Source organism: Caretta caretta, chromosome 22 (assembly GCF_965140235.1).
Source record: "Caretta caretta isolate rCarCar2 chromosome 22, rCarCar1.hap1, whole genome shotgun sequence".
Classification (NCBI taxonomy): Eukaryota; Metazoa; Chordata; order Testudines; family Cheloniidae; genus Caretta; species Caretta caretta.
Window position 1 is genome coordinate 7,625,125 of NC_134227.1, and position 27,703 is coordinate 7,652,827.

At 49.7% G+C, this 27,703-nt stretch overlaps 1 long non-coding RNA gene across 3 annotated transcripts in view; it reads right to left on the minus strand.

The window, feature by feature from the left end:
* Positions 1-4,831: 4,831 nt before the first annotated feature.
* LOC142069790 (uncharacterized) overlaps positions 4,832-27,703 on the minus strand; it is a 46,221-nt gene continuing 23,349 nt past the window's right edge. The window contains exons 3-4 of one of the 3 annotated variants that reach the window (XR_012665755.1): positions 15,177-15,398; positions 4,832-5,780 (exon numbers count right to left, since the gene is read on the minus strand). This is a non-coding gene — a long non-coding RNA (uncharacterized LOC142069790). Of the gene's footprint in view, positions 5,781-12,146; positions 15,399-20,579; positions 21,910-27,703 lie in introns of those variants that run through there. The other 2 variants (XR_012665756.1, XR_012665758.1) reach the window with 2 other exon arrangements.

A 27,703-nucleotide genomic window follows, 5' to 3' on the forward strand; every position in this document is an offset into this window, starting at 1 on the left:
GTCGTCTCTTTCAGGAAGGCCAGGATCTGAGGAACAGCTGGAGCCCTGCAGTCATCAATGCTGTTTATTAGGAGACAAAGAAAAGAACTTTGCTCTGAGTGTTTAAGGTCAAACTCAAGGTATCCCCAGGAGACAGCAGGAGAATTTATGAAGTGGTGGACAACTGGTTCAGCAAGAGTTCTTGTTCCCTGGCTGAGCGCCATTCTCTGCCCACTGCCTAGCTATCAGGCTAGCCCTGTACCTTGCCTCCCAGAGAGCCCGTTGTCATGATCACTTACCTGCGTTTGTCTTTACTAAAGCTGTTAGGCACTCCTGTGGTGGAGTTTAAATATCACTGTAATTCCCCCTGCAAGCGTGACAGCTCTTGTTAATCAGGAAACCACTCTCATTACTGCTGCTTCCTTTGCTAGGCACAGGCAGGTAATATTTCCTCCAAAATGGAGTTGTCCCAGGGTGAATTTGATTAGTTGGCACTTGGAAGAAGAAAGGGACAGATGCATTCCTGCATGGATAAGAGAGAGGGTTTAGCAGGGAACAGCTGAGACAGGAATAATAATATTTATTTAGGGAAACTGAGTCAGAGAGCAAAAGTGATTTGCCCAAGGTCACTTTGCAGGTCAGTGGCAGAGCAAGGACTAAAGCTCAGGTCTCTTGACTCCCACCTTGTCCATCGGATCACATGGCCTCCCCTAGCTGCTAGTCACTTGTGGGAGGCACAGAGGTCCCATGAACTGAGCTTTCTCTGTGGCTCTTAAAAAGCCTTCAAGAAAAGGAGTACTTGTGGCACCTTAGAGACTAACCAATTTATTTGAGCATATTAGTCTCTAAGGTGCCACGAGTCCTCCTTTTCTTCTTGCAAATACAGACTAACACGGCTGCTACTCTGAAAAAAGCCTTCAGTGACCTGATTCTGCCCGCACTGACCCCAGTTTTACACCATGTGCTTTCATTGACTACAATGGAGTCACTCTTGTTTCACACTGGAGTAAAACAGCCCTTGTCTTCACACAAAAGCTATGCTGATTTAACTAAAAGCAGCTCTTAAATAGCTTTAAACTGAGATAAGTCAGGTTTCAACTAGAGCTGGGTGTGACAGGGTGTCCGCCCCACACAGGACTGGAAGGGGTTAAGATGGCCAGGTAGGCCAATTAACACCACAGGCTGCACCTGGCGGTGGAGCCGGGGAGCTAATTGAGAGCAGGCTCAGCTGGGCAGGAACAGGCAGGGCCTATAAAGCCAGGCAGCTGGCAACAGATAAGGACTGCTGCTGGAAAAGGGCAGTCACTCCCTGGGAAGATTGAGGAGGGTTTGGAGCTGTTATACCCAAAGAGAGGCAGGGAACTAGAGTGGTAGGAAGCAGTCCAGGGAAAGAGGCGAGAGCTGGGAGAGGAAAGCCCAGAGCTGCTGAGGTGAGAGTCCCTGGACTGGAACCTGGAGAAGAGGGCAAGCCCCTAAGAGTGTGGCATAGACCTGAGGGGAAGACTACCAAGGACTGCTCAAGGAAAGATGCTGTGGTTCCTGGAGCGAGAGAGGGGCTGCAGACCAGAGTGAGCGTCAGAGCGACGGCATACGAAACACAGAAGGCGGCTTTGGCCTCGAGAGCTAATCCCCAGGGTGACCAGGAGGAGGTGCCAGCCCATGGGTGAGTGGAGCACCCAGTGACACGGGACATTGTTTGGCCAAAACTTTTTTCAGCCGATGGTTAGGAATTCATGCCGTCTTTCAGTGAATATTTTGGCTGGAAAAAACCTCAAAAAGATTCTGAAAAAAGTGAAACGTTTCATTCTGGCATTTTTCTAAAGGAAATGTGTCAATATTTCAGTTCACGATGAATATTCCTTTGGAAATTTCTTTCTGGTTCATTTAAAAAACAATTTAAAATGTTAAAAATTGCTCCGAATCGAAATGAAACGTTTCGTTTCAGGTTGAATGAAACAATTTTTTCCTGACTTGTTTTTGCCATGCTGAAAATTCTCCAAAAATTTGTTTTCAGTTTGACCCTGAATATTTTTCCCCATCTTTTTTCTGAATTGCCAGAGAACCAAAAAAAATGTTAATTGCACCATTCTACTTTTAACCAACATCAGTGCGTTCATTGTGTTTGCATTGGTTGACTTAAAAACACACCTTCTGTTACCCTGCAATTCTGAGTGTAGACTGGGCCTCAGATCAGGATCAGGCCCTACCTATTCCATCACTGCTACAAACCTGATATAAGGACTTTGCAATCACTTGTATGTATATGATTCCCTCACCATTTATAACTCTCTTCTTTTCTTTTATTTTTTTTATATTACTAAGGATTGGCTGACAGTGGGATATTTGGGTCAGATCGGAGATACGCATTGATCTGGAGTAAGTTTTTGATCCTTTGAGATCAGTTGGAACCTCATATATGGTGAAATGGGTTTTCCGTAACCTCTCACTATATGAGACCTGTTTGTGTAGATGGGAGCCAAGGGCTGGAATGCCTAAAGGGGATTGAGTTTGCCTTCTGGTTAACCAGTGTGGTACTGCAGAAGCTCTTTTGTTACTGGCTTGGTGAAGTTTCACACAACACACAGTCAATCTGTGGAACTCCTTGCCAGAGGATGTTGTGAACACCAAGACTATAACAGGGTTCAAAAAAGAACTAGATAAATTAATGGAGGATAGGTCCATCAATGACTATTAGCCAGGATGGGCAGGGATGGTGTCCCTAGTCTCTGTTTGCCAGAAGCTAGGAATGAGCAACAGGGGATGGATCACTTGATGATTACCTGTTCTGTTCATTCCCTCTGGGGTACCTGGCACTGGCCACTGTTGGAAGACAGGATACTGGGCTAGACAGACCCTTGGCCTGACCCAGTAGGGGCGTTCTTATGACAAAGGCAAAGTACTCCATTCAGGAAGGAACAATCAATTGTACACATACAAAATGGGAAAAGACTGCCTAGGAAGGAGTACTGCGGAAAAGGATCTGGGAGTTATAGTGGATCACAAGCTAAATATGAGTCAACAGTGTAACACTGTTGCAAAAAAAAAAGTGAACATCATTCTGGGATGTATTACCAGGCGTATTGTAAGCAAGACATAAGAAGTAATTCTTCCGCTCTACTCCGCACTGATATGGCCTCAACTGGAGTATTGTGGCCAGTTCTGTGTGCCACATTTCAGGAAAGATGTGGACAAATTGGAGAAAGTCCAGAGAAGAGCAACTAAAATTATTAAAGGTCTAGAAAACATGACCTATGAGGGAAGATTGAAAAAATTGGGTTTGTTTAGTCTGGAGAAGAGAAGACTGAGAGGGGACATAACTGCTTTCAGTACATAAAAGGTTGTTACAAGGCAGAGTGAGAGAAATTATCCTCCTTAACCTCATTAATTGCCCTCAAGAAGCAAGGGGCTTAAATTGCAGTGAAGGAGGTTTAGGTTGGACATTAGGGGAAACTTCCTGTCAGGGTGGTTAAGCGCTGGAATAAATTGCCTAGGGAGGTGGTGTAATCTCCATCACCGGAGAGGTTTAAGAGCAGGTTAGACAAACACCTGTCAGGGATGGCCTAGATCATACTTAGTCCTGCCACAAGTGCAGGGGACTGGACTAGATGACCTCTCGAGGTCCCTTCCAGTCCTCTGATTCTATGATACAGAGACCATTCATTCCCCTGACGAGCTTATCAAGTAGGGAAAATGTTACCTTGTGGTTTTGATCTGTCCCTAGATTCATAGGCACTGACTCTGTGGGTGCTTCGGGGCTGGAGCACCTACTGGGAAAAATTAGCGGGTGCTCGGCACCCACCGGCAACCAAGCTCACCCCAGCCTTACCTCCTCCTCCCGCCCCAAGCGTGCCACATTCCAGCTCCTCCCCCTCCCTCCCAGGGCTTCCCGCCCTCTCCCCCCTACCTCCTAACAGCTGTTTGGCAGCACTTAGGACTTTCCCAGAGAGAGGTGGAGGAGTGAGGACGCGGCACGCTCAGGGGAGGAGGTGGAGAAGGGGCAGGGACTTTAGGGAAGGGAGTGGAATGGGGGCGGTGCAGGGCCGGGAAGAGGTGGGACATGGGGGCCAGGGGCAGGGGGGATTGAGCACTCACCGGGCAGAGGGGAAGTCGGTGCCTATGCCTAGATTGTCAATTTCACCTCCTCCCACATGTATGTGATGATGAGAGTTGCCAGCTCCCCAAGTGTCTTTGGTCAGGTGTCTCTGCCACCCTGCAGGAGCTCTTGTTGCTGCCTGAGGGTGCAGAGCTTCCAGCTTCTCCCCAAACCCCAACTATCCCATCTATTCATTCTGCACCCCACATCCGCTCAGCCCCCTCTCATTCTGCCCCCCCAGCCTCAGTTCTCCTCCTCCTGCAGCTCCTTGGGCTCTTCCCCCACCTCGCAGGCTTGGGGGTGGGGCTGCAGCGAGGTCCCCTGTGCCCCTTCCCATGTGTTGCAGGAGAAGCAGAGGATGAAGCTATGCTGTTGTGCATGGGGGCAAAGGAGAGGAGGGGGCAGAGCTGGCCTGAGCTCCTAGTTCTTTCTGCTCCCTGTCCCCCTGTGAGAATGGTGTCCGTATCTCTCAATCCCCTATCCAAAAAACTTCTCTGGCTCCTTAGGGGGAGGAGAGCTCTGCCTGCCCCCTCCCAGCAGCTCTGATTGGCTGCTCTTCTCTGGGATGCAGGGCAGTGGGGAAGGCAACCAATCAGAGGGGGTTTTCCTTGTGCAGGCCAGACATTCATGAGGGTTGGAGTGTCTTGAGTCACGTGTGACGGGCAGAGGGCTGATAACCTGCCGTGCACCCTGTTCTGCCCGGCCCTGAGCAGGGAGGCGGCGAGTGATCAGAGCCCTCTGTGCAACAGCCAGCCCCGCTGAGCCTGCAGAGGACGGAGGGGGATGCATGGACCAGCAGCAAATTACTACCCACCTGAAGCAAGTGGGCAACAGAAAATTCCCTCCAGAGGTACGATTCCTTCCGTGCCCTCTCCTGGAGCAGCACCACTGTGCACCGCCTCTTGCTCTGAGCAGATTGTGCCCCAGTGAGCTAGCCCTAAGCTAAGCCGGAGCTGGCCAGAATTTTCTCTTTCACCCAGAAATAATTGTGGTTCTGGTCAATACATTCCCTGGAAATGTTCTTGTTTTGAAAAACAAAAATTTGAACTTTTAAGTTTCTAGCTTTTCAGTGGAAAACTCCTAAACATTCTTTGGAAGGAAATTTTTAAAACAAAACAAAGTCCTGGAAATTTCCCATGCAAAACAATGGGTGTTTCTGATCCACTCTCGTGAGCACTCCTTGGGGCGAGGCTGCTTGGCTTCTGCAGGACTAAGGAGCCTGAATGGAAAGCTGAACACACAAGGGAGAAAGAACCAGCGAGGAGGCCTCAAACCAGTCCAAAAGCTCCTCAAGGCCCAACCCAAATCAAAATATCCCAGCATCTGCTCTCTGTGTCATCTCTGACAAACACCACGGCGTCTGCCCGGCCTCCTGGGAAGGGGCCGTTCCTGTGGCTGAGGGACGGCAGAAGAGCTGCACTGTCCAAGCAGAGCTTGTTAAGAAGAAAACCAGTCTCCATGGAGCCCCTCAGAAGAGCAGCTGAGGGATGGGTGCTGAGGATGCTTCGTGCGTCACAGGGCAGATCCCCGTTGATGGGTATAGCATAGAATTGACATCCTTTGGGTGTATTTCTCTGCTCCTGGAAATGGGGGTGCATCTGGGAGTCAGGCCAAGTCCCCCATCCTGCATTTGGACTCAGAGCCCCCCGCTAACTGCCATCAGCTTGCAGCGTCCTCGTTCATGCAGCGTGTTCGCCATCCGTTGAACCTGAGCGGGTAAAGAGGGCACATCTTTTTCCAATTGAAGCGAGGCGGCGTGCTGCCACGACATAACAAGCTTGGCAAATCGGAGCTTATTGAATTTGTTAACATCATCCCTGGGTCCACGGGCCCGGGAGCAGGGCTGGGCTGGGAATTCCTCTTGCTTTTCTTATTTTATTTTTTTTTTTTTTATAAAGGTTTTGGGGGCTTATTGATTACAGCCAGCGCACTGCGTACCCGCTGGCCTCCAGGCTGCAGCCCGGACAAAGGGCAGGGGCCTCCTCCCAAGCTGGCTGGGGGACTTTGTGGGGCATTTCTGGGGCTGCGTGGGCGGAAATGAGTGCTAGTCCCTCTTGTTGCTTTAAACCCATGTCAGGTTGAAAGGTTGAGCAAACACTTTGGAAGTCAGTAAGCTTGACCTGCATTCCCTGGGGCTGGGCTCACAGACAGGATCCCCGTGCTGTCACGCCATGTTGTGAGAACCTGGCCCCAGAGATTTGGGGCAGGATTTTGTTCTGGTACAAACTACCCCTTTTTCCTTTCACTAATGATTTGTGTGACTCCAGCTAGCTCTGGGGAAGGGGCTGGCTGGAGGGAGCACCCCTGTGGCTCAAGGCCTTCTTTGCCCAGTAATAGGACAACACACACGGTAGCAGTGCAGGCTTCCTCTGTATTGCCCACCTATGTGCATCTAACTTTGCCTAGAATGACCAGCTCTCTGGGTGAGGGAATAAGTCACTCTCCTTAGCCCATGATGTCCTTGGTGGCTGCAGACTGCCAGCACAAGACCCCTTCATGCTAAGTGTGGGGCTGGTTCCTAAGAATAGTCAGCCTGGGTCAGACCAAAGGTCCATCTGTCCCAGTCTCTGTCTTCCGACAGTGGCCAATGCCAGGTGCCCCAGAGGGAATGAACAGAACAGGTGATCATCAAGTGATCCATCCCCTGTCACCCATTCCCAGCTTCTGGCAAACAGAGGCTAGGGACACCTTCCCTGCCCATCCTGGCTAATAGCCATTGATGGACCTAGCCGCCATAAACTTACCTAGTTCTTTTTTGAACCCTGTTATGGTCTTGGCCTTCACAACATCCTCTGGCAAAGAGTTCCACAGGTTGACTGTGCGTTTGTGTGAAGAAATACTTCCTTTTGTTTGTTTTAAACCTGCTGCCTATACATTTAATTGGGTGACCCCTAGTTCTTGTGTTATGAGAAGGAGTAAACACTTCCTTATTCACTTTCTCCACTCCAGTCATGATTTTATAGACCACTATCATATCCCCCCTTGGCCTTCTATTGTCTAAACAGAATAACCTGTTCCATTAATCTCTCCTCAGATGGAAGCTGTTCCATACCACTAATCATTTTTGTTGCCCTTTTCTGTGCCTTTTTGAATTCTACTATGTTTTTTTTTGAGATGGGGCAACCACATCTGCATGCAGCATTCAAGATGAGGGTGTACCATAGATTTATAGAGAGGCAATAGGATATTTTCTGTCTTTTTATCTGTCCCTTTCCTAATGATTCCCAATGGTTCCGTGATATCTGCATGGAACTGGACTGAGACCCGTCGATTCACATCACATAGCTGTTTGGGTCAGGGATTGTCATTCACTATCTATCTGAATGAGGCCTATGACAATGGAGCTCTACTTGGCATCTATACACCGTGCAATATAAATGCTCAACACTAATACCAAGGAGCTGCTAAAGAGCCATCAAGACAATATAATGACACATGCAACCCCCTCCCCCATCCTATAGTCCACAGTGTACATGAGCCCAAACCAAACTTGGAGCTGAACGCCAATAGATCTCGGAGAAATTTGATTTGGATCCAAATGTTGTGGCTAAAGCCCATCCCACATACACTGGCTCAGCACCGATGCTTCGCTTTGGATCATATAGGCTAAGAAATGGCAGTCGCCTTGCCATGGCTAGTTTGCCTTTTGCGGGGGAGAGGGGTGGGTTCAAAGCTAACGTATAATCATATATTTTATATTAATAACAGGTGTTCAGACAACACCTGTTATTAATATAAAATAACAGTGTCAGAACTTAAACTGGCATTTAGAGGGTCAGGCCCTGGTGATAGATAGCTAGATGAGATATGGTGTTTATTTTTTCAAATACACACAGAGTGTATGTGGAAGGTGTCTTCACTGAGGATTCAGCGTGGTATGATGTTGCAGAAGGCCAGTTAGATGGGGGGCTCCCAGCTCAGTTTTGTCCTGTGCCGTTCTCTGCTGCAAATGCTGCATTTACAGCTTGGGAAGGTGAATTAATTCAGTTCTACCCCAGCTTCCAGTGTCTCCAAAGTATTAATCCCAAAATGCCAGGTGCCTCTCAGATCACTGCCCCAGCCAGGACAGGAGCCCCTGCCCCTGGCTCTTAATTATGGAACATTAGCCCAGTGTTTGTCAATTTCATTGATCAGATGTTCCTCATCTCAGATGGATTATTGTCTCTGCAGAACAGCACTACCCACACCCTCATGGCCCTTTTCTACCAGAGGCTTGTTTACTCCTCAATCTGATTTGTTTCAACCAGAGTCTCTGCATAACTCTCCTCCCCTTGCCCTTTGCAGGCTGACACCCAGATAACCTCCCTTTTGTAGTGTCTGGTCTCAGGATAATCCGCAAAACCCCCCTTCATGGAGCTGCCCTGATACCCAGTAGCTGTTACTCACAAAACCTCATTACCAGGTGAGACACGCTAACCTGCTCATCTTGCTGGGACGGGAGCTCTGTCACTGTGAACTGGTGAATCTCCCGTAGGGAACAGCCCAGTGCTGGCTGGATCAGAAGGGCCCAGTCTGACCTGCAGTGCTAAGTCGCCCTCCTTTGTGATCTTTTAAAAGCCTGATTCACCAGATTATTTTATCACTGGGGGGAGGATAGCTCAGTGGTTTGAGCATTGGCCTGCTAAACCCAGGGTTGTGAGTTCAATCCTTGAGGGGGCCATTTAGGGATCTGGGGCAAAAATTGGGGATTGGTCCTGCTTTGAGCAGGGGGTTGGACTAGATATCTCCTGAGGTCCCTTCCAACCCTGAGATTCTATGATTCATTATTCTTGTAGCATCATATGCAATGAAGAGACACCCATCACCATGTTATCTGGGTGCACAATGAGGGATAAGGACCATACAAATCCAATCTCCTAACCCATAAGGCACTGGAATCCTTGCACTCAAGGTCAGGCCTCCTGGTTTGCTATTCTTCCATCTGTGACTTGCCAGAGGACTGCACCCTATCTTCAACAGACCCTGGAGTTCCAGGCTAGACTGCTGCTACTCCCTAGGCATTAGGGATGCGTCTGTCCATCCAAACTGCAGCAATTGCCTCCTTAGCAACCCCAACATGAAGGAGCACCCCAGCTGCTCTTGAAAGCAGCCACCTATGGAAGGAACACCGTATCTGACGTGCTGAGGCGGAAAATGCTCTGGATTGGTGTGACCAGCCTCTCGCTATGTTCCATTTGCTGGGGCCACCTGAGCTCCAAAGCCCTGCTCAGATCAGACTCCTCCTAAGCCTGCTGGGAACTTCAGCATGATGAAAAGCCCCAAAGAACTCAGCCTGGTTTCCAGGGCTCAACAGTGGTTCGAAAGATGATGAGCCCCCATTGCCCAACGTGTCAGTCTTTTTCTAGGAACGTGGACCAGAACAAGATCAAGGTACTTTTGATAGCCCCTGGGCTCACCAAGGGGAAGGACGTGAAGGCTACTCACGGCTGCTTGAATGGTGAGCAAAGCTTGTGAGATCACCAGGAACTGGTCGCTTGTCACTGAAACATTTTTTCCATTAAAAATGGTTGGTTGGTTTTATACTTCTCCCCAGAACCTCCAAAAACATTTCAGTACAATTTTTTCAGTATTTTGCAAAGACATTTGGGTTAGGGGGATTTGAAAACTATTTTTTTTTAACCACAAACTGCTTTCAAAAGTATATTTTAAAAAAAAATGGAAGTCACATGTTGGGGATTTTCTTTATATCAACGTTTTCCAATCAACTCTACCCTCAACATTTTCCCCCTCCCCGTATTGGCCCCTGAGGGGAGGATTCCAGCTCTGGCATGTTGTTTTGATATCATTTGTAATGTGGAGACCAGTGTGATTTGGATTAGGTAGTGATAAGGATGTCCCACTGCCAATACACAGGCTGGAACTTGTCTGCGCTGTGATGTGGGCTGGGTGGGGGTTCAGTGTGTGGGGAGTTTGGTCAGTTACAAAGCAATTTTATCTCCCTTGGTGTCAGCAGTGGAGGGTATTCCGGCCCACTGGACAGTGTTGCTGAGTGCTGGATCACCCGTAACCACTGCATTCCCAACAGTGTGGGCACTAGATCTATCAAGACACGGCAGGTATTTATTCAAACCTTTGCTGGTGGGTCCTTTCAGCCCTATGTGACACCCTCTATTATCTCCTGTTTATAAGCGTTCGTGCAAACAGCATTTTAGTCCCATGAACATTTCTTCATAGGAACAAGAATATTCGCAGTTTGTGATTGGGAATCCCTTATTCTCCTGGTTCCAGGCATCCAGCAAGGGCATAGGAATGCTACCATGGGACTCAGGTGAACAACCACACACCGCAAATAGCCGCTAGTCAATGGGCCCAGGTTGCAAACACCCTGTGGGCTGGACTGCGGTTTGCAAGCGCTATTCAGCAAATCCTTGTAAATACTGAATCTTTGCGGAGAAATCAGGAGCTGTTGACCAATGGAAAAGAGATGACATTGATTAGCTCATTTACTCAAGTGGCTCTAATGTGCCGCGGTGAGAGGTGCAGCATTCCAGGCTGGGAGGCTCCAACGAGGCAGCAGAATTCATAGATTATGAGGCCAGAAGGGAATCCTGTCATCATCTGTCTGACCTCACACACAACACAGGCTCGAGGATTTCCCTGCTTGGATTAGAACAGAGCTTTCAAAAAAACGTCCCTTGATTTAAAATTGTCAGTGTCGGAGAATCCACCCCAACCTTGGTAAATTGTTCCCGTGCTGGACAGATGCTGTCTGTGCAGTGCCAGTAACTTTTGCACCTAGCAGAGCTCATTTGTACATGCTCAGAGCTGAGTCAAGCTGAGCCTTTCACTTTATGACCCTCTGACTGACTTTATTTGGTAGGGGTTATTGTTCCACCTCGGAGTTCGGTCTTCCACGCCGTCTTCGGCTGACGTCCTCGGTTGCCACTTCATCTGACCTATACACAATAGAGCTTTGTCACATCTGAGCTGCCTACAGTGATAGGGGCCAATCGGCTGTGTGGGGCTCTCCAGAAGCGTATGAGTAAACACTGCCTTTTCCTCACAGAGCCCACTAAAACCACACCCACAGGCTGCTGCTCACACTGCAAATTTGTGTGGATGCATTGGAAAATAGGGGCCAGTGACCACTTTCCATTTGTCGGGTCCTTTTGGGAACAGCCTTTTCATTTATGCGCTTTTTAATGCCAAAAGTAGAGAATTGGGCAAAACCTTTTGGATCTATCTGTCTAGCTATCTATCTATCCCATATTTATTTTGGATGGATCTATCTGTCTATCCCAGATTTGTCCCCGCCACAGCTGAAGCCCAGAAGTTATACGGATGCTGCTGTGAAAATGACAAATAAGTGAAATTTTCCAAACCATAAAGAGACTCTGTTTAGAAGACTCAGATCAATACTTATTTTCTCTTAGCCCCTTTGCCCACCCCTAGTGCCTACTCTGGGAGAAGCACCACGGTATCAATTTCACAGAAGTGGGCATGCAGTGCCAATAATAACTAAGACCCTGTGATACCGACATAGTTGGATGAATCTGTATTTTTTTGGCAGTGCTCAGATGCAAACCCATGACCATCAGGTGCAAAGGCTAAAGCTGACGCTCCCCAAAGCCAGGGCACTGGCATAGTCCAGCGGTTTTCACACATGGGCAAGCAATATTCTTCAAACCCCAAGAGCAACTGTAATTAAGAGAAGCCAAGGGTGTCTCAAAACCCAGGTCATGCTTAAATGGAGTTAGAATAGTCCGAGCAGCAGGTCCCGCTAATCCTGTTTGGGCCATCATGCGATTTGAGACAGACTTAACTCCAGATATGAAAGGCATTGCAGCATATGTAAAAAGCCATGGGAAACCTTGACTTGAGTGAACACAGTTTTCTTCCAGCTGGGAGAAAGAGGGGAACCGAAATCCATTCCAAGGTCAAATGGTTCTCTCCGGAAGGTCAGCAACATGGGCTCCACTTGTGCCTTTCCTCTGCATCCTCCTTGGAGTTTGCAATATATCAACTGCAAAATTCAGATCCAGATTCAACCCTCCTTCCCTCCTCCCCCACACACACACCTCTCCAAATGTCCAGATGTTTGGACCAGTGCTGATGAATAGAGACACCAGGTGAGTGAGGTGATAGCTTTAATTGGACCAGCTTCTGGTGGGGAGAGAGACAAGCTTTTGAGCTACACAGAGCCCTTCTTCAGGTCTGGGAAAGGTACTCAGAGTGTCACCGCTCAGTATAAGATCAAACAGATAAATAGTTAGAACATGTTCTAAGGGACCACTCAAGGTGAAAGCAGCCAGCTGCTCATGTCCTGACCCAGGCCTAGTTCCCAAACAACCCTGACCATGCAGGCTGAATAGCAGGGAAAACGTCCTCTCCTCTTAAGGAGATGGATAAGGAAGTGATAGAAACTCCACTGCTTGAGTCATTCAGAATTAGGCCAGACGTCGCCCTGGAGAACTCACCCTAGGGAACAACCCTGGACTGATGGGGAGATGGACTATCAGGTCTCCTCCACCTCTGAGTTTGAGTGTTCTATGAGATGTTCTTGGACAGCTGTCTAAGAGAATGGGCTAGTGCAAAGACGCAACTGTGAGGTCTAAGTATGTGGCTGGAGTGTATGGCATGTGAGTTACTGTGGGTACGGATAGGTCTACACTAATCAGACCATGCATAGGTCTGTGTTTTAATCAGCACCACTGAACTGCCCCAGCCAGAAGCAGTCTAGAAATCAGCCAGTAACTCACAGAAATAAATATGCTTCCCAAAGTGCTTGGCAAACCCTAAAAAATAAAGCTGCACAAAGCTCTGCAAGGTAGGTGTTAGCACCAAGTTGCAAATGGGGAAATTGAGGCACAGGGAGGCTAGGTGACTTGCCCAACATCCTACCATGTGTGGATGGCAGGGCTGGGAGCAGAGCGCTGAGCCAAGTTATGCTAGTGTGAATGCAGAGTAAGGTCATTGATTTCAGTGTCCCTGCCACTCAGCGTCTGGCCCAAGAGCTCTCTCCCAAGAGCTGTTGCTTTGACCACAGCAACAGCGTGTTTCCCTGCGTTATGGTATTCAGGCACTAGATGTGTGCTGAGTAGAGTTCCAGGTGGGGGTCAACACGGGAGACAATGCTGGAACTTGAGCTGTGGGTGTCTATCATTGTTTATAAATGGCCTCCTGTTATGAAAGGCTGTGGTTCCCTCTAACAGGACAACCCCTCGCTGCACTCCAACTACACAAGCAAACCTCTCTTCGAGCATAGAATCACCCATTGGTGCATCTAACCGAATATAGCACGTGTACAGGTACGGCACTGGGGGCCTGATCCTGATCACACTTACCTAGCTGTAATTCAGGTGAAGCCGATGGAGTTACACTGGTGTAAATGAGTCAAAAATCAGTCCTGCAAAGATCTATTTGCCTAAATCTCCAAGACCACTCCTACTCCTCCAACCCAAAGCAGGTGCGGCTACAAGAACCTCAAAGGTTTCGTGGGCAGGGAATAACAGGATGAAGCAGGCAACGCTTTCTGCAGAAGCTACAGTTGGTAACATTCACAAATTAAGTCACTCCTCCTCCTCCCCCCAGGAGAGGCAGGTAGTCTGTATTATCACAACAATTTGGCAGACAGACACATTGGCTAAGGCCAGGTGGCAAGCCGGTGGTGAAGCTAAGACTGGAACCCATATCTCCTGAATACCAGGTGACTACACTAACCACTAGACCATACAGTCTCTTCATAATAGGAAATGGGCCCAGACTGCAAAATCTGGGGCTGTGTTTCAGGGCACTTGAAAGCTAGGTCTAAAGCAGCTGACTGTGGGGTTCCAATTTCGGTCACAGTGTGAAACTCCAAGCCGGGCTCTGGTCCAGATTTTAAATTGCGCACCCTGAAATTTGAGGTCCCCCTTTGCCCCATCTCTAGCCCAGACTGAAGCCTTCCCTGGCAGCGGTGATGCCCTGAGCAGAGACACTAATCAATGAAATACCATCTGTCATCTGATGGTGTGCCGCTGGAACCGGGCTCTCCTACAATTACACCCATTTCTCAGGTAGTGGCAGGCTGACAGCAGCTACTGTCACCAGCACTGAAATGCAGTCCAGCTGCAGGAACATCAGCAACTCATTATGGCCCTGCGGCTCCTACACAAACAACTTCTGGAAATCAGCTTGCTGTAAATAACACATAAAATCCGGCATCTCTTCCACAAACACCACAGTCATGGCTCCAGGCTGACAATACGGTCCTCTCGCTTACCGTCAACTCAGTCAGGAAGGACAGTGGGAACTTGTGTGCTACAGGGGGCTGAGGGATGGGCAATCCAGAGCGAATAATAATAACAATACAATATGTTGAACCTTTGCCCAAAACCACTGATCAAACCTTTGGGAGGCTCAAAATGCTTTGGAGAACTCCATTTGCTATTGTTTTAAAGAACATGAGAACATTAGAAGGATCTGACCCTTCGCCCCATCAAATCTGGTATCCTTCTGTTGTGGGGGCTAGTCATATATGTATATGTATGTATATTTGTTTAATTTCAGTGTCTGAGCTGTCTCTAGATAATCTCTTGCTAATCTCTGTCAATTTCTCTTGCTCAGTCTCTCTTTCTCATACTAATCTCTCTAGCTGTCCTGCTCGAAACTTTTCACTCTTCCTCTCTGCATTCCTTGGATGCCCATCGCCTAGTCTGTTGGGGCTAATGACAAAGATTAACTGAAGCAATTTTGCTGATCAACAAGGATTGTGTCCTCGACCCTCGGCCCCTACCCACATCCCAAAGCTGTCGTGCTCTGTCAGATTGCTGGTGGAGAATTATTACAGTGGGGCGAAGGAGGATTGAGAGTCTGTCATTGAGCCGCCTCCTTTATTGGGAGGAAGTCCACATGAGTCTTGCATCATGCTCTGAATATGGCCAGCCTCAGGCCATCCTAATTTCTAGTGACAGGGCCCACACACAAGAATGCCTTTGTCTCCGGCTCCTGGAAGTTTCTGTTAGCGCAGGGCCACCAGCAGTGACTCTGTTGCTGGTAGCTCTGAGATGGTCCCTGAGGCCCTAGCCCAGCAAGAGCTCAGACAAGCATCTGGATCTTTAAGCAGGACACGAATTGTATGGGGAGCAGAGCACTAGCATGCCATGCTGTCTTCAGTTTGCCTTACCGAGAGAGGAAACATTGTCCTGTGCTTAGAATGGGACGGGTAATCAGGAGACCGGGGGTCTGTCTCCCAGCTCTCCCTCAGGCTTCCTGTGGGACCTCAGGCAAGTCACTCGGGTTCATATTTTCAAAAGTGTCCACTGATTTTAGGTGCCTCTGTTTTGGGGTCATCTTGAGGCTGTCCCGCCATGAGACACCTCGGGTGTCTGATGCTGGGCTCCAAAACCTGGAAACAACAAAAAGAAGAGGCCACTTTCAACAACACAGGCCTCAACCCCTCGGTGCCTCGTTTCTCCATTCATATAATGCTTATAAAAATAGTGACCCGCCTTTGAAAAATACTTTGAGAGCCTGAGACAAATATCTGTGCAATGGGTTGTTACTGCATTTAGCAGACCTCATACAGGGGTGTATAACTGATTAGGGACCAGATCCTGATCTCAGCTACGGAGGGCTAAATCTGGAATAACTCCAGCAAGGTTACTCTAGATTTACGCTGGTGTAACTGAGATCAGCATCTGGCCCCCTTTGTTGTGAGCAATCCAGGGCTACAGTAAGCATCATGCTGCGTGTTTAATTTGAGCAAATTGTCTTGAGCTCTGCAGAGCTGACATTGCTTGTCACGGAAAGGCCAGTGAGAGTACAAAGGTTCTGCAAACTATTGGCTTGGACAAGACTGTGGGGCATTGAGAGAGGAGGCCCAACGAGACATGGGAGGCCGTGTGTAATGCTGACAACTTCCCTGGAGGAATGCTCCACAATATTGAACTTCAAGGAGGGAAGTTTATACTGCAAATGCCATCTCACCCCCTTTCACTCTCCCCCCTGCAAAGATTTAAAAGTCTCCCACAAAAGTGGAGATTCATCGGCCCACCCAGCCAGCCTGAAGGAGGCCAGGTTTCCTAGCAGCCCTGCTGAGCTTGTAGTCTTGAAACAGAATCTAAAGGTAAATGAAATGGATGAGGGGAAAGGACACGTTTTTAATAAACTGCTCTACAAGCTGAGTAGTGAAGCCTGCCCCCAAAGCCACGGCTGACACTGATGATGGATTGCCATTGGCAGTGACTACAGCCCCGCAGCTGGGGGGCAGGGGTCATGGTTCATGCTCTATAAACTCCTTGTGTTTTGCAACGGGAGGCCGAGCCCACGAGGCTGCACTCTGGAGGCTGGAAATGAGATCCAGATTAACGGTTCATTTCCAGCGCTGCCAGCGCCGGGATTTCCAGGCTGTGCCTCCCCAAGCCGCGGCATCCGTGCACGCTTCCCATCCCTGGGCTTTGGGAGGGGGCAGCCATGCTCCAGAGGGCTGGGCGTTCAGCAGAGAGACACAGCCTGTTCTTAGCCAGGTCCCGAGCAAAGGCAGCTGAGACTTTTCAATGGCTTTTCTGCCTTTTTTGTCCAAGTTTGTACAGATCCCAGAACAGCAGCGCCTGCCTGTCGGCCCAGCGGCCCAGAATCCACCGCTGGAAATTCCAGAGCCCACCAAGTCAAATCCCGCTGGCCAAAACTGAACCCTCCCAAAGGAAGCGACAGAAATTGCTCCCGTCCCCCAAAGCTCGGGCGAATAGGTGAGTGAACCCTGCAGCAACCGCGGGAGGTTTGCTCAGACCAAGTCCAAGAGGGAATCGTCATCTTGAGAGGGCCACGTGGGGAACACTCAGCCAACACCCCCTGCTTTCCCCAACCCCTGCTTTTCCTTCCTAATTGCCTAGAATAGGGTGGCTGGGCTCTTCTGGGATGAGGTGGAACAGCAGGAGCCCTGCTAAGAGATCCCGCTGATTTCCCATGCCAGGGAATCCTCATTCATCCCACCTTGGGGAGGGGGAATAGCAGACAGAGCTAGGGCCTGGGGCAGGATCCCTAGGGGAAGTCAGGCCTGGAATTGGAGCTGTCTCACACAGAGTGACCAGACAGCAAGTGTGAAAAATTGGGACAGGAGTCGGGGGGGGGGGGGGGGGCGGGGGAGAATTGGTGACTATATAAGAAAAAGCCTCAAATATCAGGATTGTCCCTATAAAATCGGGACATCTGGTCACCCTAGTCTCACGCTGAGTTACCTTGTCAATAAAGCCGAAGGTCCAGAGAGCGTGCGTTTTGACCCCCTGGCCTTTGGAGGAAGGTGGGAAGGCCGGATGCTCAATGCTGCCCGGTTGTGGGAGGCGGAACAGTAATGTGACTTTCCGATTGGCTACCTCCACCAATGGAGCAGAGCAGGGCAATCACTGTCTGAGTTCCAGAGCATCACCTGGCCTGAAGGCCAGTTTGGCTGCCCTACGTAATCATAAGCACTCTCACCAATTATTCGGAGTTAGTATTGTTGCTAGCATCTAAACAGAGCAAATGGCACTTCACAGACAACATAAAGAGCCAGGACCTGCCCCCAGAAACTTCCACTCTCAGGGTCTGACCCTGCAAACACTGAGGACCCAGATCCCCAAAGAGGCTGGAGCGACCCAGGGCTGCCAGCTCTCATGTTTTCACGCTCAGTCTCGAGACATGGGACGTTTCTTCTTAAAGCAACAGATTTAAGGCATGGGATTATATGTGACGCCCGGCTTTCATTTACAGAGAAAATGTAGGGTGCTCGATCTCATGGCTATGCAGCAAAGCTGGTAAATGTGACCCCGAAGGGCAGCAACAGATGGCAGATGAAAACGAGCCCTGCTTCTATTCTTTTGTAAAATCGCTTGATTTTTCCAGCCAACCGCCTGATCTCAGAGACCCTGACTCAGGAATTTGGAACGCCTGGGGTTGGCAATGCTGCATCTCAACTTTGGGGGAATATACCAGGCGCAGGATCAAAAATGCCTTTGGTAAGCAGAAACCGCTCCCTGCTTTCCCCAGCCATTCAAGAGACCCGGGCAGTAAGTGTCCTGGCCCGTGCTGTGCCATGTCTGTGCAGGCGTTTTGGGGATGCCAGCCTGAACCGACTGCCCACGCTAAATGCAGGCATAGGCTGCTCTAAGCCCTGCTGTCTCTACCATATCCGTCTTGGCGGAGACTGAGGATGCTGTGTCTAAGAGCTGGCGCTTGCAGGTGTTGCAGACAGCTGTTAATCTGCACACAGAGCCACCTTCCCGGCTGCGGCTGCCAGGAGCGTGGTGGGTTTGACACTGGGAACGGGGAGGGTGCTGGCATGTCCTGTCCGAGAGCAGCGAGGGGCGCGCACAGCTCAGCCGAGGGGCAGGCACGGCTCTCAGTATTTCCCTGCTGTGTGTCTCCCATGGGGCTGACTGGGATTTCACAGAGAGCGTGAGAACAGCCTGTGTATTACCATAGAGTCTTAGGGCACGATCCTGCTGCCACTCACATCAGTGAACACAGGAGGGAGCCATTAGGTGGTGAGGCTGGTAAAGGTCTCTCAGGGCATCCCTCCCACCCGCTCCAGGGGGCACTGAGCCCCCTCATAGAGCACAGACTTCCCAGTGCCAGCCCCCTGCCCAGAGCATTGCCACCCTAACCCCCTCACAGAGCATCCTATCCCCCATCCAGTGCTGGATCTTCCTCTATGCTGAGCCCACTAAGTTTTATCTCTTGGCTTCTCCAGCAGTGGGCACCTCACTGCATGGGAATCTGTCAGTCCCAACCCACGCAGTAGGTGCACCCCGCCCAGCCCCGCTCCTTCCCCGAGCATGGACTCATTTGTTTTCTGTGGCTTCTCTCCAAGCCCTGCTCCGACTCCGGAAGGTGCCCTGAATGCTAATGGGCGGGGTGTGGCGAAGACGGTGCTAATTGCTGCCGTAGCTGCGCCCGCAGGTAAGATCCCTCCAGCTTGCCAGGCCCCAATAAATCCCACACCCGTTGGCACAGACCATGCAACTGGCAGGTTCTAGCAGTTACCTGGATAGTCTTTAACCCCCTCACTCAGGTCCAGCAGCCTGCAAAGCATTAATCACCATTAGGAGAAGCAGCCTTTCTGCTTGCAGAGCCGTTTCGCTCCCTGCCCATTCCCCAGTGGCTCCGTACCATGGGCCCACAGACCAGAAAGAGCCTGCTCGGACTATGTCTCCCCATGGAAGGGACAGTTTTTCATGCTGGAATTGCCTCTATGAGTGGAAAATGGTCTGGCTCAGCCGGCAGGCTGAGCAACCGATGGCTCACTCAGAGCAAAGCCCCTAGGTTGGGAGCTTCCGACCCCGCTGGGCTGGCTCACCTCCAGCATGGCCTCTTGCTGGGAAAGGGAGAGCAGAGCGCTGTAGCTAAGGACAGCAGATGACCTGGGGCTGGGTAGCTGGGAGGTTATCAAGTTAAAAACTGCAACCAAAGGCAAAGGGATTCGCGCTCCGGCCCCGCGTGCTGTGATTGCCGGATCTGACAACGCTGGACAAATTAATCTGATGAGACCCATGGGCAGAGGAGGATGCTGGGGGATCCCTGGCATGCAGAACACTTTGCTTCTATGGCTAACCATTTGTATTTCCATAGCTTCTTCCAGCCACAGATCACAGCACACTTCATGACATTCGCTAACGCAGCCTCATGGCACTCTTTCCCCATTGAACAAGGCGCTGCCCCATTCCACAAAGGGGCAGGGGCTCACTCAACGTCACAGAGTCTGGCAAGCCCATGGGGGAGCTGAGCCCACTTCTGCTAAGGCTGCACTTGAACCGTTGCTCATGTTCCCACTCAGATCAGCCAAGAGTCTGGCTAGCTCAGGTGCTTATCTGCCCCCTCACTATAGTATCTGAGTACCTTGCAATGTTAAATGCCTCATCCCCTCCAGCACATAGGGCCAGGCTGCTGTCCCCCTAGTACGGATGGAGAACAGAGGCACAGAGAGTCTAAGTGACTTGTGTAAGGTCACACAGTATATCTGTGGCAGAGCAGCGAATTCACCCTGCCTCTCCAAGCCCTATGCTAGCACCCTAACCACTGGAGTCATCCGCGGGAGCTGGATGAAGCCTGTTCGGATTGCCATGAAGAGCCCAGGGATTGAATTTTGCTGAGATGGATTGTTGGAGGGTATTTCAAGTTTTGGGAAGCCAACAGGAGGGTGGTCTCCTGGGGAATTTGAGTTAGAGCATGAAGCTAACCTTGTCCTCAATCCTCTTTCCGCTGTGTTCTCCGTCAATATCTGGTGGGGTGGGGGTCACTGGCTGTTGCCATGAAAATGCAGCATCTCAAGCCCCAGTCCCATTCTCTGTGGCAAGCTGCCAGCATCAGAGTCATTGCACTCGCCAGAAAGCATTCCAGACAGAAACCACACCGCTTTCCCTTCACACACTCCTTTGCTCTCCAGATGCCTGACTCGCTAGTCCCAGTGGAAAGCCTTGTTGCTGTTTGATACGTTGTTTACTATGACTTCATAGCGCATGATTGCACTGTTATCGCAACTCTTGGCTTTCGCATGCGTAGCAATAGTCCGAGTGATACAGATCAGGGCCCAGGGTTCTTTTAGTTTGAAGGATTTTATTGTTATATTAAACAGAGACGAAGGCAGTAAAGAAAAGAATACAGCAGCCAAGCACCTTAGGATGAGAGGGAAAGAGGAATTGGCCCATATATATGTTATCTAGCTCAACTTTCCTCACTAAACACCAACCACTCAATGAGCTCATTAATTGTAACTAAAGTAACTATTCACTGGTCTCCAGATGCTTACAAAAGACAGCATCTTGTTCTGTTTGGGACATAACGCCTCCCAAATTGTATGTCATCGCTACAATAGGATGAGTAGGACAAAAGAGAGAGTGGTGACTATTTCCATGAGTCTAAGCACTGCATAGAGATTACCATTATGGTCCGTCTACCTGTGACGGCAGCATGTGTGGACAGACTTGAGCCAGCTTTGATCTAGAATAACAGTAGCAGTGAAGCAGAACAGTCTGCAGCGTGGGCAATCCACTCACGTACATCCCAAGAGTCCCAGACGGGCTAGGACAGCCTACGCTTCGCAGGATTGGGATTGGAGCTAGCTGGAGCCAAGCTAGCTCAGGTACGGCTCCACGGGCTGCAGTCACATCTCTGATGGCAGTATAGATGGACCCTCAGTCACAGAGTCGTGTCATACCCAGGTGTGCAGGCAGCTGGGGGCCATCTAATCCCAGCTCCTCCACAACCACCAGCACAAATATCCATTCCAGCAACAGCATTGCTTACTCCCCTGTATAAAAATTTCAGGCATCCAACCAGGAAGCAAAAACAGCACCATGAGACTCACATGACCAATCGCTCCCCAGAAATAACAAAGAGTCAATTTTGTGGGAGCTGTCTGCTTTGACTATCTTTATTATTGTAATTCTTATTAGGATAGCGCTTGGATGTCCCAGGCTGGGGTGTGGCCCCACTGTGCCAGGTGCTGTACGTGGATACATAGGAAGACACGAGCCAAGATTTTCAGACGTGATCAGTGACTGTGGGAGCCTAACCGGAGACACCTTAGGGGCTGGTTTTCAGAGAGTGCTGAACACCTGCCCTCTGAAAATCAGGCCCCTTTAAAGGTGCACCGAGTGGCGCAGGTTTGACAATCTTGGCCCGCCTGGAATATTTAGTCTGAAAACGATTGCTCAGAACTATCCAGCAAATCCTTACAAATAGTGACCACGTTCGCAGAACCGAGCATCCAGGCATTGCAAATACCATTGGTAGTGAACAGCTCAGTTGACGTTAGTGACCAAGCTGGGATGAGCTGTATTCACTGCCATGCCACTGAGAGGGGTCTGGCCAGTTCGATATCATTCTTGGGGGGAAGAGAGGAGCAGCTAATTTCAATGGAAAAATACCAGCATCATCACCACCTGAAGGAAGAGGGCAGGAAAAGAAAAGTTAAGAAAGTTGTTATGCCTCCAAAGAGAGCAGCAAATTGCCCACCGACGTTGAGCAGCTCCACCTTCCGACTAAGGACTGAAGCTAGTGCCTGGCCTGGAGCTTCCTAGAAGACCATCTTTTGGGATAGACAAAGACCATAACTTTCCAACGTGCCAAGCCATCCCAACGTGGGGAATCCAGAGTCTGCACATGGTTTGAATTTTAAACACGAGCCCGTTCACCAAGGCACCGTTAGCCTAGCAAGAGCCAGCGATTCCAGCCCTGCTAACATGGCCAGTTAATCCCAGCTAAACTGTATCTAGAGATACAAATCCCCCAGTAAATCTAATTGTCTGCGGGAAAGTGCAGCTGGCAGAGTTAAGGCAGTGGTGGCATCATTCCCATCCCCTTGGCCAGGGGGATTCAACCAGAAAACTACATTCAAACTAATTATCCCCAGAGCCCCAATCTGTGATCTTTGGAACAATTAAAAGTCCTTAATCCTGAATGAAAAGCAAACAAGGGCCAAGTCATTGTCTTCCTGCTTCCCCTAATCAGGGCTGCAGGTCCTGCTCCTGTTTACAATACAAATATTCAATTAAAAATTCCCAAAGGCCCCAGTAATTGGGTCTCAAAGGGGGTTCCCACCGACAAAAAGAAATGAAAAGGGCTTTACTGTTCCCTTCCTGGCCGGGTCCCCTCCGCCAAATAACCCACAATTAAACATCGTCTGGGAACCCAGGTTACACGGACAGGCTCCCAGACACCAGCAGGCTCTGGCTGAGGCAGGCAGAGCACACAGACATACACATCCCCTCCCCCCACCCCCCCATGTGCAAGCACCCATGCACACATACACAAACATGTACACACACACACTCACAAACCCATGCATGCACATACAGATACACACACACACTCACGTACATATGCACACAATCCCATGTGTGTACACATGTCCACACGTGCAGACATACAAAAGCACACGCATACATATGCACACACATACATATCCGCGTTAACTGTGTGTAGTTAGCGAAAGCAATTTCATGCCTAGCAATGAGCATCGCCATGGCTGTGTTGCCTCTTGATTCAGATCTGCTATTATTTGATGAGCCTGTCTCTTCATCGGGATCAGTCAAGGAAACTGGAGGTGCTTGGGGACCGTGAGCCCCAATGTCCCTGATTTACAGGGGAGGGAGCTGTGAGCAGGGACTGGGTGTCGGGTTGTTTTTTCTTTTAAATGGAAAAAATGCGGGAGGAGTTTGTCCTTGCTGTTGCTGCTAAATTAAAACTTTCAAGAAAACCCTTTCTTGGGCCTCTCTTCCTCATTCCCAAGGGCAGCACCTGAGTAAATAGATGGTGCCATGGAGACCAAAATGCATCTTGCTCCTTTAACTGCACCTGAGAGACAAACCCTGGGCCAGATTCTTCGCAAATCAGTGTAGTTCCATTGACCTCAGTGATGCCATATCAATCATACCAGCTGTTCCCCCAGCTCTCCTGTGTCTGGTTATTAAATCACAAATTCCTTCCCCCACAAGGGCCATTTGTGGGCCCAGCCCCTCCCCAGCTAGCTAGAATAGCAGGCAAGCAATCAAGTGAATTGTACAGCTAGCAGGTCCTTCAAGTGGGTAATCGTAAGCTTTCTTGACAAATCAACCACCTTCGCAGGCGCTCCTCTCGGTCCAGTGCTAACAGCCCCTGGCAGCTCCTCGCTCATTACCCTCCAAAAAACAATTAGAGAGCAGGCTTTAAAAAGGCAACTCCTAATGCAGGCACTGACCTGATTCAAAAGGGGGACATGACTACGAACTGCTCTTCTCGGGGGAGCCTTGGAGTTATTTGTGGTTAAGGTCAGTTCCAGCCACAGTGCGCCCCCACTTCCCAAAACACAGCTGAAAGGCACTGGATGCCCCCACTCCTATCAGGAAAGCGGGCACTCTATTTCAGACAGCAACATCCCGACAATGCCCGGGGGAATGGCAAAGTGCAGGGAGGGAAGTACTCGCTGCATGGTCTCGCCTCTCTGTGCTCTTTGAATGTCGGTCAGAGGCATCACATTCAAGACAAATTCAGGGCCTGATCCTCCAACTCTTTCCGTCTAAGCATCCTTGGACAAGGCTTTGCAGGGTCGGGCCATTATTGTACACCAGCTGCACCCCAGCCTGAGTCACGGACTTACACACCTGGAGCCTGCGCAGGAGCTGAGAGAACTGTTCACAAAACCAGCTCTTCAAAGGTTTTTAGGCACCTGACTCCCACGGGTCACCTAACTCCTTGTGAGGATCTGGGCCCTAGAAAGCACAGCGAGGGGTGTAGCATAGGGACCTGAACAGAGCCGGACAAGCGAGGAAAGAGCAAAAGGCTGAGAATTTTGCCCCCCTCCCTCGGTCTGATTTTCACAGCTCCAGCAGGAACCCAAGCACTCAGCACAGTGCAGGTGCCCAGCACGTCCAAGCTCTGGCTCAGCACCTCTCTCTTTCCAGTTGTCCCAGCTGCACCATCCCCAGCACTTGAACCCTTTCAACAAGACAGGGTGTCTCCTTCTCAAACATATGCTCTGGTTCAGACAGCAGTTCTGAGCTCAAGGCAAGAATCATAGAATCATAGAAGATTAGGGTTGGAAGAGACCTCAGGAGGCTCTAGTCCAACCCCCTGCTCAAAGCAGGACCAACCCCAACGAAATCATCCCAGCCAGAGCTTTGTCAAGCCAGGCCTTAAGAACCTCTAAGGATGGAGAATCCACCATCTCCCTAGGTATCCCATTCCAGGGCTTCACCACCTTCCTAGTGAAATAGTGTTTCCTAATATCCAACCTAGACCTCCCCCCGCGGCAACTTGAGACCATTGCTCCTTGTTCTGTCATCTGCCACCACTGAGAACTGCCTAGCTCCATCCTCTTTGGAACCCCCCTTCAGGTAGTTGAAAGCTGCTATCAAATCCCCCCTCATTCTTCTCTTCTGCAGACTAAATAAGCCCAGTTCCCTCAGCCTCTCCTCATAAGTCATGTGCCCCAGCCCTCTAATCATTTTCGTTGCCCTCTGCTGGACTCTCTCCAATGTCTCCACATCCTTTCTGTAGTGGTGGGCCCAAAACTAGCTGCAATACTCCAGTGGCCTCATCAGTGCCGAATAGAGGGGAATAATCACTTCCCTCCATCTGCTGTCAATGCTCCTACTAATGCAGCCCAATATGCCATTAGCCTTCTTGGCAACAATATCCAGCTTCTCATTCACTGTAATCCCCAGGTCCTTTTCTGCAGAATTGCCACTTAGCCAGTTGGTCTCCAGCATGTAGCAGTCCATAGGATTCTTCCATCCTAAGTGCAGGACGTTGCACTTGTCCTTGTTGAACCTCATCAGATTTCTTTTGGCCCAATCCTCCAATTTGTATAGGTTACTCTGGACCCTATCCCTACCCTCCAGTGTATCTACCTCTCCCGCCAGCTTAGTGTCACCCGCAAACTTGCTGAGGGTGCAATCCATCCCATCATCCAGATCATTAATAAAGTTACTGAACAAAACCGGCCCCAGGACAGACCCCTGGGGCACTTCGCTTGATAGTGGCTGCCAACTAGACATCCAGCCATTGCTCACTACCCATTGAGCCCAACAATCTAGCCAGCTTTCTATCCACCTTATAGTCCATTCATCCAATCCATACTTCTTTAACTTGCTGGCAAGAATACTGTGGTTGACCGTATCAAAAGCTTTGCTAAAGTCAAGGTATATCACGTCCACCACTTTCCCCATATCCACAGAGCCAGTTATCTCATCATAGAAGGCAATCAGGTTGGTCAGGCATGACTTGCCCTTGGTGAATCCATGCTGACTGTTCCTGATCACCTTCCTCTCCTCCAAGTGCTTCAAAATGGATTCCTTGAGAACTGGTCCACGATTTTTCTGGGGACTGAGGTGAGGCTGTAGTTCCCCGGATTCTCCTTCTTCCCCTTTTTAAAGATGGGCACTATATTTGCCTTTTGCCAATCATCCGAGACCTCCCTCAATTGCCACAAGTTTTCAAAGATAATGGCCAATGGCTCTGCAATCACATCAGCCAACTCCCTCAGCACCCTCAGATGTATTGCATCCAGTCCCATGGACTTATGCATGTCCAGCTTTTCTAAATAGTCCCTAACCTGTTCTTTCACCAATGAGGGCTGCTAACCTCCTCCCCATACTGTGCTGCCCCGTGCAGCAGTCTGGGAGCTGACCCTGTCTGTGAAGATCAAGGCAAAAAAAGCATTGAGTACATTAGCTTTTTCCACATCATCTGTCACTAGGTTGCCTCCCCCATTCAGTAAGGGGCCCACACTTTCCCTGACCTTCTTCTTGTTGCTAACATACCTGTAGAAACCTTCTTGTTACCCTTCATATCCCTTGCTAGCTGCAACTCCAGTTGTGCTTTGGCCTTCCTGATTACATCCCTGCATGCTTGAGCAATATTTTTATACCCCTCCCTGGTCATCTGTCCAAGTTTCCACTTCTTGTAAGCTTCCTTTTTGTTTTTAAGCTCACTGAAGATTTCTCAGTTAACCCAAGCTGGTCACCTGCCATATTTGCTATTCTTTCTTCACATTGGGATGATTTGTTCCTGTGCCCTCAATAAGGCTTCATTAAAATAAAGCCAGCTCTCCTGGACTCCTTTCCCCCTCATATTAGCCTCCCAGGGGATCCTGCCCATCAGTTCTCTGCGGGAGTCAAAGTCTGCTTTTCTGAAGTCCAGGGTCCGTATTTTGCTGCTCTCCTTTCTTCCTTTTGTCAGGATCCTGAACTCGACCATCTCATGGTCATTGCTGCCCAGGTTGCCACCCACTTCTACTTCCCCTACCAATTCTTCCCTGTTTGTGAGCAGCAGGTCAAAAGGAGCACAGACCCTAGTTGGTTCCTCCAGCACTTGCACCAGGAAGTTGTCCCCAACACTCTCCAAAGACTTCCTGGATTTTCTGTGCACTGTTGTATTGCTCTCCTAGCAGATGTCAGGGTGGTTGAAGTCCCCCATGAGAACCAGGGCCTGTGATCTGGAAACTTGTGTTAGTTGTCTGAAGAAAGCCTCGTCTACCTCTTCCTCCTGGTCTGGTGGTCTATAGCAGACGCCCACCACGACGCCACCCTTGTTGCTCTCGCCTCTAAACTTAACCCAAAGACTCTCAACAGGCTTTTCTTCAGTTTCATACCGGAGCTCTGAGCAATCATACCGCTCTCTTACATACAATGCAACTCCTCCACCTTTCCTCCCGTACCTGTCCTTCCTGAACAGTTTATACCCATCCATGACAGTGGTCCAGTCATGTGGGTTACCCCACCAAGTCTCTGTTCCAATCACATCATAGTTCCTTGACTGTGTCAGGACTTCCAGTTCTCCCTGCTTGTTTCCCAGGCTTCTTGCATTCGTGTGACAGGCACCTAAGATAACTACTCTCTCAGTATGAATCAGGAAGTCTCCCCTGTTGCACCCTCCTCCTTGTGTTTCCTCCTTGTGTATCCCACTTCCCCACTTACCTCTGGGATTAGGTCCCCATACCCCAGCGAACCTAGTTTAAAGCCCCCCTTCCTAGGTTAGCAAGCCTGCCTGCGAAGATGCTCTTCCCTCTCTTCGTTAGGTGGACCCCTTCTCTTCCTAGCAATCCTTCTTCCTGTATTCCTGGGCGGAGCCCTCTGGCCTGTGCTATGCAGATCAGATTGGATGATCCGAATGGTCGCTTCTGGCCTTCCCAGCTATTAATCTATGTCACTCTTACCCAGGGCCTTTCACAACCCTGCAGTGGCAGACAAGACCCAG